General features: G+C 34.6%; 1 pseudogene; it reads left to right on the forward strand.

Annotated features, from left to right (window-relative positions):
• The first annotated feature begins 8,578 nt into the window (after positions 1-8,578).
• LOC144296516 (rRNA-processing protein FCF1 homolog pseudogene) lies at positions 8,579-9,142 on the forward strand (annotated as a pseudogene).
• Positions 9,143-12,754: the final 3,612 nt, after the last annotated feature.

Genomic DNA, 12,754 nt, shown 5'->3' on the forward strand with positions numbered 1-12,754 from the left:
AATGTGACATCAAAAATATCCCATTTATAACTGTATCAAAAATAATAAAATGCTTAGGGGGAGCACCTAGGTGGCTCAATCAGTTAAGCACCTGACTCTTGATTTTGCCTCAGGTCATGATCTCAGGGTCATGGGATCGAGCCATATGTCAGGCTCTGCACTGGGGGTGGAGTCTGCTTAAGATTCTCTCTCTCTCTCCTTCTCCTTCTGTTCCTCTCTTTCCTGCTGTCTCTCAAAAAATTAAAAAATAAATAAATTAACTAATTGATTAAATACCTAGAAATAAATTTAATCAAGGAGGTGAAAAAAATCTGTACCCTAAAAATTATGCAATATTGATGAAATAAATTGAAGAAGACACAAATAAATGGAAGGATATCCCATACTTATAGATTAAAATAATTAATATTTGCAAAATGTCTACATTATCCAAAGCAAAATATAAATTCAATGAAATTCCCATCAAAATTCTAATGGCACTTTTCACAGTAATAGAACAAAATAATCCTAAAATTTTCATGAAACCACAAAAGACTCCAAAAAACCAAAGCAATCTTAAGAAAGAAGAGCAAACTGAAGGCATTATGCACATGATTTCAAACTATATCTGAAAGCTATAGTAATCAAAATGGTATGGTATTGCCATAAAAACAGAAACATGGGACACCTGGGTGGCTCAGCAGTTTAGCACCTGCCTTCGGCCCAGGACATGATCCTGGAGTTCTGGCTCGAGTCCCACATCAAGCTCCCTGCATGGAGTCTGCTTCTCCCTCTGCCTATGTCTCTGCCTCTTTCTCTGTGTGTCTCTTGTGAATAAATAAATAAAATCTTAAAAAAAAAAAAACAGAGACATGGATCAATGAAACAAGATAGATTGCCCAGAAATAAACATCTGCATATATGGTCAATTAGTTTATGACAAAGGAGGCAAAAATATAAAATGGGGGAAAGATCATCTCTCTAATAAATGATGTTAGGAAAACTGGACAGCCACATGCAAAAGAATAAAACTAGACCACTGTTTTAAACCATATGCAAAAATTAACTCAAAATGTGTTAAGGACTTGAACATAAGGCCTGAAACAAGAAAACTCCTAGAGAAAACATGAGTAGTGAGCTCCTTGACTTCAGTCTTGGTGATAATTTTTTGGATCTGCAAAGGCAAGAGCAACAAGAACAAATATAAACAGGTGGGATGACATCAAACTAAAAAGCTTCTGCAGTGATGGAAACCATCAACAATTGAAAAGGCAACCTACTGAGTGGGAGAAGATATTTGCAAGTCATATATCCAATCAGGGGCTAAGGTCCAAAAGGCATAAAGAACCCATACAACTCAGTGACAAACAAATAATCTGATTAAACATGGGCAACGGATCTGAACAGACATTTTTCCTAAGCAGACATGCAGATGGCCAACTGGCACATGGAAAGATCTTCAGCATCACTCATCATTAAGGAGATACACATCAAACCCATAATGTGATATCATTCATACTTGTTAGATTGCCTATTTTGAAACAGACAAGAAATAACAAGTGTTGGCGAGGATGTGGAGAAAAGGAATCACTTATGCCCTGTTAGTGAGGATATAAATTTATGCAGCCACTATGGAAATCAGTTTGGGGGTCCTCCAAAAAAATAGAACTAATGTTTGATCCAGCAATTCCACTTCTTATTTATCCAAAGAAAATAAAAACAGTAAGTTGAAAAGACATATGTGCCCCTATTGTCATTACCACATTATTTGCAACAGTCAAGGTATGTTAACAACAAGTGTACACTGATAGATAAATGGATAAAGAATATATGGTATACAATGGAATACTACTCAGACATGAAAAAGAATGAAATCTCTCCATTTGTGACAACATAGATGCACCTCAATGGTATTTACTAAATTAAATAAGCCCAACAAAGACAAATACTGTATGATTTCACTTATATGTGGACTCTAAAAACCAAAAAACAAATAAAAATAGATACAGAGAACCGATTGGTGGTTGGAGTGGTAAGATGGTTGGGACAATGGGTGAAATGGGTGAAAGATGTCAAAATGTACAAACTTTCATATACGAAATAAATGTCATGGTATGTGATGTACAACATAGTGACTGTAGTCAAATTTTTTGTATCACCTACTTAAAAGTTGCTAAGAGAATAGATCTTAAAAAATTCCCATCTGGGATGCCTGGGTGGCTCAGCGTCTGCCTTTGGCTCAGGGTGTGATCCCAGTGTCCTGGGATCGAGTTCCAAATTGGGCTCCCCTCAGAAAGCCTGCTTCTCCCTCTGCCTATGTCTCTGCCTCTTTCCCTGTATCTCTCATGAATAAATCAATAATTTTTTTTTAAGTTCCCATCACAAGAAAAAAGAAAAATTTTGTAACTGCATGGCGACAGATGGTAACTAGACATTGTGGCAATTGTTTCACGATGTACAAATACCAAATTATTTGTTTTACAGATAAAACTAATATAATGTTGCATGTCAATTATACTTCAATTAAAATTGAATTCCAAAGAATACTATCAGAATCCCTGGAATGTCATTGTAACCTCATGTAGTCTTAACTTTTTTATACCAAACTAAAAAAAATATGCATCTGAGATGCTGTGGGAAAGCTCATCTTTCTGTTCATTGGCTCATATAATTAGTATGAGTGTCATCTCAGAATCAACTTAATGATTCACATTCCAAGCCTACACTTTATCATGTTTTCAAATAATGAGCCTGTGTTTATACATTAAAATATATGTCAACACTGCATTTAATATACAGCAGGGTTCCAAACTAAGAACACTAAATATATGAAATCAGAAAAAAACTGTGGGAAGACTGGTACTTTTAAGTCATACATTCTGTAAATTAATAAATGGAAATTTTTAAAAATAAGAATGTATGGTACATAGAAAAACAAAGATGTTTAAATTTGTAGAAGAAATTATGAATGGAAGATGACGTGCTACAAATGGATTGGAGGTAAAATCATTTTTAAATGCGAGTTCTCATTTATGTGATCATGCCAATTTCCTGAAAATCATACCACAGATATCTTAATAGCCTAGAAATCTCCATCAGCAAGTGGTGAGATGACCTAAACCACTCAAGAGGGGTAATTCAGTACCCAAAACACATATGTCAATTGTTAGAGACTTCCCAAGTTGGACACCACTCTTTCCTTATGGCACAGATTTTATGGAAAAAAATACATATGGTATTGTGTCAAGTTTAAAAGATTAATCTCTTTTCTTTTTGTGCTACTAGCCTAAGCCAAGGGAAATATAATAGGGCCCATTCCAAATTGATGAGATCTATATATTAGGTCAGTGCTCTATCCAAAGCCAGGAACATAGGAAATAGGGATCTGGCCTCAGAGTGGAGGACAGAAGGACACATGGATAGAGATTTGGCTGGGCCCAGACAGTACTCAGAGGCCAACAGAACGTCTCACAAACTTGATAAGCCTATCCCCAGATATGGCAGGACCCATAAGTGTAGTCACCCATGCAAACCAACTTTTCAGCAGAAATCTCCGGATGCCATCATCAGAAATTCGGTCGATCATCACAATCACCTGGGATTTTTTTCGAAGACACAGATTCTTGGATCCCAATCTGGATGGTTTTCATTGAGTAAAGTCTGCAGTGGGGCCATGGCATCTGTATTTTAAAAATGTCTTATAGGTGATAGCATGACTAGCCAGGTGTGAGAGCATACTGCCTTAAGCTATTCCAACCCAGATTTGTTCTTTGGACTGAAATATCTTGGTTTCCTCTCTTCTAACCCCTGTCAGACCTCCATAAGCACATTTTCCAGGCAGACTTCATCCTCAACTCTATTTTTCATGATTGGACCAATCCATAATGTAATTACTACCTTCTCCCTTACACCAACCACACAAGGCCAGGTGGGACTCTACTTCTGTTTTTTCCTATGTCTCAAGGAGAAACATGAACAGTGGCTAGATAAATAACTTAGAAAGTCAGCCATAAAACTAAAGTCAAGAACTAATGAAGATTGGATGAAACGCCTGGTAAGCGAGTAAGAACAAAGAAGTCATATCTACCTGAAGGGAGAGAGGCATAGCATCCAATACTCAGGCAGGAATAAATAGTAGTTTTGCAGGAAATGGAGAATATAAATATATATGGAAATTTTATATATATATAAAATTAATTTCACTTTCATTTTGGGAATCATTATTTCACCCACAATATATCTCTCTCCCTTAAAAAGTACATTTTTCCCATTCTGAATTATATTAGGAAATGCTTGAGTGGCAAAGCTTTGGGACAGTGTTGTGGTAGTGGGATTCTCCTACTTTTTGTATAAAAGGGCTTTGCAGTGGCAAAGCAAATCCAAATCCTTCCAAATCTCATCCTAGCATCTTACAGATATATTTCATTTTTTAAGATTGATTGATTTAAATTTTTTTTTAAGATTTTTATTTATTTAATCATGAGAGACACACTGAGGGAGGCAGAGACATAGGCAGAGGGAGAAGCATACTCCCTTGTGGGATCATGACCCTCAGGATCATGACCTGAGCCAAAGGCAGATGCTCAACCACTGAGCCACCCAGGTGTCCCAAGAAATTAACTTTTAATGTAATGAAAAAAATAATAAGTTTAAAAGTAAAAAAATAGAAAAAGATGCCTTACACAAACATAAATAATAAAACAGCTCTAGCTTACAGATCTTTCTATTTCTCCTTTCCTACCAGGGTTTTTTTGTTTTTTGTTTGTTTGTTTGTTTTTTAATTTTATCAGTTCAGTCTTGTTCAAAGTATTTCAAATTTGGAGTTAGTGATTATTGAATCCTTACTCTCTCTCAACTGTATGAGGAACCATGCTAGCTACCAGGTGACAGAGGGAGGTAAAAATACTCTTACCAGTAGAGTGTATGGGAATTCTTTGTATTATTTTTACAACTTTTCTGTAAATCTAATATGATTTCAAAATTAATTTTAAAAAAACAGCCAGTTCTGTGCTCTGATTTGTTAAAAAAAAAAAAATATATATATATATGTCTATATATATATATATATATATATATATATATATATATTTGTCTATATATATATAGACAACCTGTAACTAAATTTGGACAAAGATGATAGTATACGAATTTTTAACAATGCCAAAGGTAAAAAAAAAAAAAAAAAAAAGTCTTCATCAGGCTACAGAAATAGGTAGAAGATACAGCTACAGAAATGAGTAGAAGACCAGCCCTCCTGAGTTACAGGAGAGGTAGCACCAAGTACAATGGGAGCATTTGGAAGTCCATTGTTCATGCAGTAATATTTTTCACTAAAAACATGAAATTTTCAAAAATCATACTAAGAATCTTGTCTGAGAGTTTCAGGAGGGAAACTATGGCTTTGCTTCATTAGTTCCAGTCTTAAAATGCATTCCTAGTGAAAATTAGCAAGTAACTCAGGCCATTACTAGCTACTGGGAGGCTGACAAACTGGTTGTGCTATGTTCAACAGTTAACTTCCCACAAGTCAGAACTTCAGTGTCCTTCCCTATATATTGCTGCCATCTAGTGATCAAATCTTTCCATGAAATGCTGAAAATAAATAATTATAAAATTGGTAATCCAGATCTCTATCTTAAGAAGCTAGGAAAAAAAAAAAAAAAGAAGCCAGAAAGACAAGTATCAATTATACCCAAAGTAAGTAAGGAGAATACTAAATAATAAACAGAAGTCAATAAAATTAAAAATAGACAAACCAATAGAGAAATCCACTAAGGCAAAACCTGAGTTTTTGATCAATAAAAAGATCAATAAAATTAATAAACTTACGGCTAAACTGATCAAGAAAAGGGAGGGGAGATGCAGATTATCAACACCAGGAATCAAATAGATATCAGCACTGTAGATATCATAAACACACAAGAGGAACTAGGAGATAGTACAATTTTATGCCAATAAAACCTAGATGAAATGGACAAATTCTATGAAAGATAAAAATGACTAAAGTTAATAAAAGAAGAAAAAAGAAATCTCAAATACTCAAATACTCTTATGTCTATTAGAGAAATTGAAATCATTTTATGTATAATATATATATATATATATATATATATATATATATATATATATATACACTCTTTCCTTATCCTTAGGTGACCCAGACTTTTAGGTGACCCGGGTATAATCACTGACAAATCGTACCAAACATTTAAAGAAGAAATAAGACCAAGCCTACACAATCTCCTTCAAAAAATAGATAAGAGGCAAACGCTTCCCAACTCATTTTATGAGAACAGAATTATTTTTGATCTGAAGCCAAACATATCACAGAAAAAGAAAACTCAGACTAGCATCTCTCATGAACACAAATGGAAAAAAAATGTATCAGCAATCTAATCTAGCAATAGTATAATACAACTATTATAAAAAGAATAATACATTACAACCAACCCCAGTTTGTTCCAGGAAGGCAATGTTGGTTTAACATTCCAATATCAGTGAGTATAATTCACCACATTAATGAAGATGAAAACACATGGGATTTTCTGAATAGATGTATTTGACAAAAGGGTATTTGACAAAATGTAATGCCCATGATCAAGGACATTTATGAAAATCTTATAGTTAGCATTATACTATCCTAGAATAAGAAATAAGCCAAGAACATCTGCTTACATTTACTGGCAGCATAGTAGAAATTTTAAACAGTACAATAGGCAAAAAAATAAAAGACTTGAAGTTGCCTTTATAGAAGACAAATAATGCAGGTAGAAAACCTTAAGTGATTTTCAACAAAAGTAATATGACTAACGTTAAATTCAGCAAAGAGGTAAATATACAAAATGTATACTAATGTGCTATCAAATAATTCAAAATGAAACTTCAAAGACACAATATACAATAGCAACAAGAATAATGAAATAATTTGGATAAATTTTTAAAAATATGTATGAAATTGGTACACTAGATATTATAAAACTTTGGTAAGAGAAATTAAAGGGAGCTAAATAAATTGATAAATAAACCATGTTATGCATTGGAAGATGCAAAATCATCACGATATCAATTCTGACATACAGTAAGACTATTAGGTACTATTGTTGATAATAACAGATTTTTATGATTGCCATGTATACTTATATAACATGTGACAAAAATTAAATGGCTCAGACAGATGATAAAAATTATTCTTACAGCAGGCATAGCTATGAGGTTTATACTTTTTTTATGATAAATCAGCTCTTCCTAAAGTTCATGAACTGTGTGCCAGGGTATAAGAGGTTGCCACAACAAACTATATTTTATCTTTTCTGGGCAAGGGTAGATACTCTGTATCTGTCTGACCTGAAATTTACTAGTTAGAGGTATTTACAATTTCAACAATGGATTATGCTATGTCTTTTGATGACATATCTCTGTGAAGATGTTTTTTCAGTGGATGCTGTTTTAAAAATGGTGTGAAAATCATTGTAGAGCCAGAAATAAGAATGATAGTGTCTAGTCTCATTTCAGGCTTTAAGAAGTTTATATAAGGGGGAGCCTGGGTGGCTCAGCGGTTTAGCGCCTGCCTTTGACCCAGGGCGTGATCCTGGAGTCCCGGGATCGAGTCCCACATCAGGCTTCCTACATGGAGCCTGCTTCTCCCTCTGCCTGTATCTCTGCCTCTCTCTCTCTCTCTTTCTCTGTCTCTCACAAATAAATAAATAAAATCTTTAAAAAAAAAAAAAAAAGAAGTTTATATAGGCCTGAGAGCCACACAAACATTAATAAGTAATTGTGGTTATTTAAAATTAAATGAAAACACTATTTTTTCTTTAATTTTACATGTATTATGCTTTTCAAATAGCAACTAAGTTGTTAACACATAATATATATTGTGTTGTTTGCACCTAGCTACTCAATAAGCAGAACTTTCAGGTATTTCTTTAGTCATAGGGACACCATGAAAATAATCAGGTTAGAAAAGATGCAGTGAATCAAGAATATCTGAGAACTTTGCAACTAATCATTTTGAAAGGGACACCTATTAGTGATCAGTACAATCCAATCTGTACTACTTTAGAAGTCTGCACATTTTTCTATGAAGGATCACATTAAATATTTAGGCTGTGCTGTCCATATTTGGTTTCTGTCACATATTATTCCTTATTTGCCTGCTCATTTGTTTTTGCAGCCCTTTAAAAACTAAAAATAATTCTTACCTCATAGGTCATTCAAAAAAACAGGCTATGGGCCAGTGAGGGACCACAGGATACAGTTAGCCAGCCTCTGTTTTGGATCACTGAGAAACACAGCTAATTTTATGGCTATAGTTTGGTACAGATTCGCTGATCCAACATAATAAAAATACTGATGAAGGAAGTTGCAAAGCACTTTTGGTGTTACCAAATTCTGAGATACTATGTTTTACATTTTAACATCTCAGATATTAGTTATTGTGCTTCTGCCTAGGTGGGGGTCACAGGGCAGTTACCATTGCCTGCGACATCATAAAACTTGATCACAGATGTCTATGTCATTTCCACCTCATTTTGCTTGCTTATTCTTTAATTACTCTTTAATTTAAAAAGAAGCAAGAATGTGGTGTGAACATGGGGAAGCAAAAGAAAGCAAGAAATTTGTGACCATGAAGCAAATGCTTAATCTTTAAGATGAGAGGCTTAAAGAGAAGGATAGATTAAAGTATATAAAGAAAGAAAAGATACTGATGCACTCAATGAAAGAAAGGCCCCCCAACATCCTTCCTGTTTATTCTTCCAATATAACACACAGCTGGACTCACCTTACCACATCCTGGCTGATACCAACTTTATCAACTTTTCCATTAAGGCCAAACTAGACTGAGTACAGTGAATGATGGACTGTCTGTATGTCAAGTGTATCACTTATATAACTGACTTTTAATGGTTGAAATTGAGAAACTGGGGCTAAAGTATCCAGTGGCTCTAAGGATTGCAAGGATCCAAGATTTGAATGATTACCATGCACACACAAAGACACCTATGCAGATGACTGCTTCGTACAGAGAATAACTTAGCACAAGTGTTACACTCTGGCCACAGTTCACCTGGACCTTAAAAGAAGAATAGGGAAGATCCCTGAAGGCCCCACCATGTACATTTCTAACCATAGATAAAACATTTAATAGATGCCAGATGATTAGGAAACCCCTTGGTTCTAATTCTTAAAAGACTCGACTAGTTTTTAATTCTTAAAAGGGCTGAGTTTCTCTTCATTCCTTTATCCACTCTTTCTGTTGACAGTTCATATAACAATTATCTATAGCATGAATTATTCCACTTACCCATTTGCTGTTATAAGCTGAGTACAGTTAGAAATGCTCACTTTTTGATGTTGTTTTAAAATTGATGTTTTGTATCATTTTAAATTTTGTTGCATCTTTTTATAAATCAGTTGATTGCTCACATATAAGACATATTCAAAAAAGTACATAATAATTTGTCATTGAAAAAAAATCTTACTGTACAGAAGTATTTTATTGGCCTCCTCTTCACCCAGTTCCTGTGGGAAGTGTTTCTATTATAGGGCTAGGGGTACAACCACACACATGACACACAACACTGGACAGATGAGGTCAATAGCAGTGTATCAGTCATACATACTCATACCCTAGAGGAGGAGGACATTGCCATGCAGAGCCATGTAGGAGCTGTATTTAGAACAAAGTGAACAACCAGGGACTATAGGAACTAGACTTTAGTTTCAAGAACATAAAATGCTCCCTGATTCCTGTGGAAGGATGTGATTGGCTTGTTTGAATAATTCCATGGGCTGGCAGGGAACTCAAGGGTAAAAAGGAACTATGCTTGATCTCTGTAATAGGAAGGTGCTTGGCTATGGGTCCATCTCTACAGGAACAGAGTGAGAAGGGAAGCTTGCAGCTGAGCCATTCAAGTCCTTCCCTCTTGTCTCCAAATACCAGGGCACATGAATATTGGGCCTTACTTTTAGGCTTTAAGCCCCAAGAGGTAAATAATATAACAACATGGTTATGATCATAATGTTTTTCTAGGTAAAACAGAAAAATATATATCTTAGGGTACCTTGGTGGGTCAGTTAAGCATCTGACTCTTGACTCTTGGTTTTGGCTCAGATTGTGATGTCAAGGTCCTGAAATCAGACATACATTGGGCTCCCTGCTTAGCATTGGGAGCCTGCTTAAGATTCTCTCTCCCTCTCTCTTTGCACCTCTCCATTCCCTATCTCTCTAAAAAATAAAAAAGAACAAAGAAAGAAAGAAAAGAAAAGGAAAAAATCAAACAAAATATGCCAGTTATAAATTTAAAGTAAGTCAAATTCTCTAATAACATTAAGGAGGAAGAAATTAAGAAAGTGAATCAAATTTAATTTGCTTTATAAAATCTAAACTTAAACCCTGAAGAAAAGCACAAAATGATTATAACAGTAAACCATTGGCCAAACTCACAAGTGAAAAAAAAAATTTTTTTTAGGTATCAATAATGTTATGTAACTTCAGTGCAATGCTGAAAGAATATACCATAATCAAATAGGATATCACCCACCTCAGGAATAAAAGTATGGTTCAGTTTTTATTGAAAAAACATATTTATTAAAGTATCAGGTCCAAAGAGAACATTATTTTATAAAAAATTTACCATAGTCAAAAAAATATTTACCATAGTCATATTGAAGTGTCACGTTCATATTTCTGTTTTAAAAATCAGGAAACTAGGTCTCTGAAGAATACTTTCTGAGCAGAAATTTTTTGGTGGAAGGAAATATAACTTAGGTAGAACACAGAATTCACTAATAAAACAGAACTACTACACATACATTTTCTAGTTGTTACTACATTTTCACATTTAATATTCACATTTTTTAGAATCTCTTACAATTCAAGAAAACAAGTAAAAAGAAATGTGATGGAAACACTAGAAAGAAAGCACGAAAGCTGACACGAAAAGAAATGTGAATCAAACCACAGGTAAAATATCACAGGGCATCCACTACAAGGGTTGTCACCAAGAAGACAGATAATAACAAATGTTAGCAAAATGTGGATAAATTGAAAGACTTGGGGCACCTGGGTGGATCAGTTGGTTAAACGTCTGATTTTTGATTTTGGTTCAGGTCATAATGTCAGGATCCTGGGATCGAGCCCTGTGTTGGGCTTTGTGTGGGACATGGAGCCTCCTTGAGATTCTCTCTCTCCCTCTGCCTCTGACCCTTCTTTTCTCCCTCTCTAAAGAAAAATAAAATAAAACAAAACAAAACGGAAAGCCTTGTACACTCCTGATGGGATTTACAGTCATTTAGAAGATCTAAAAAGTTAAGCATAGAGTTATCATGTGATCCAGGAATTCTATTCTATATATATATATATATATATATATATATATATATATATATATCTGGGTGAAATGAAAATATATGTCCCACAGAAACTTGTATAGAAATGTGTGCAACCACATTATCAAAATAGCCAGAAAGTGGAAACAACCCAATGCCTGTCAATGATGAATGGATAAACGAATATGGTATATCCATATATTGAAATATTATCTAGCCATAGGGTAGAATGAAGCTCTGATACATACTGCTACATGTATGGTCCTTGAAAACATTCTAAGTGAAAGAAACTGAACACAAAATCCACATATTGTATGATTTGTATGTAAAATATGTAGAATGGACAAGTGTACAGAGAAAACAGATTCAGGGGTGCCAATGGATGGGGTTGGGGGTCAGGAATAGTGATTTATCGTGGATATGGGGTGTTCTTTGGGGGTGATGAAAATATTCTAGAATTAGTGATACTGAATGCATAACTTTGTGACTCTTGAAGCCCATTGAATTATACCCTTTAAAATAGTGAACTTTTCAAAATGGAATTATCTCTCAATAAAGCTATCATTAAAAAACAACCAGGACTGGGGTGCATTGGAGGCTCAGTAAATTGAGCATCTGACTCTTAATTTTGGCTCAGGTCATGATCTCAGGGTCTCCAATCCCGCTAGGACTCCATGCTCAATGGGGAGTCTGCTTGAGGATTCTCTCTCTCTCCCTCTGCCCCTTCTACTCTCTCTCTCTCTCTCTGGAATAAATAAATACATCTTAAAAAAAAAAAAAAAAAAAAAGCAACTCAGGCCAAGATGGAGTGACAGAGATTGAATTTACCCTCATAGCAGACATAAACAACAACTGGAAAAAATTCATTAAACAACAGTCTTCAAGAATTTAGATATTTGGCAGTTGAGGACAGAGATTCCAGAATAGGAAACATGGAAGTGAGCCCTACATTTGTTCCAACCTGGAGAGATTTTCCATGACACAACCTAAGAGGAAAGACTCAAGCATTGTCCAGTAGTTTATCTGAGTCCTGTTGATGGAGCTGGGAATTTAAGGAGGCCAAAACAGCCAGAGTTCTTAGGGCAAAGTACCTAGCCTAAAGCATATGTCTGTACAAAGATTTACACATAATGCTCATAGCAGCTTCATTTGTCATAGAAAAAAACTGGAGACAACACAAATGCCCATCAACAGGTGAATGAACAAATATATTGTGATATATACATACAATGAAATATTACTCAGCTTTAAAAGAAATTAATTATGGATACATATAAACAACATTAATCTATCTCAAGATAATTATGCTAAGATTGTGTCTTTTGTGTTGAGTTTTGGTAATATTTTGTTTCTTGATCTGGTTGCTGAGTATAAGGGTACACTTGCTTGATATAAATTCGCATGATATGTATACTTTTCTAAAAATATATTTCAATAAAACAAA

This window comes from Canis aureus, chromosome 24 (genome assembly GCF_053574225.1).
Source record: "Canis aureus isolate CA01 chromosome 24, VMU_Caureus_v.1.0, whole genome shotgun sequence".
Taxonomy (NCBI): Eukaryota; Metazoa; Chordata; class Mammalia; order Carnivora; family Canidae; genus Canis; species Canis aureus.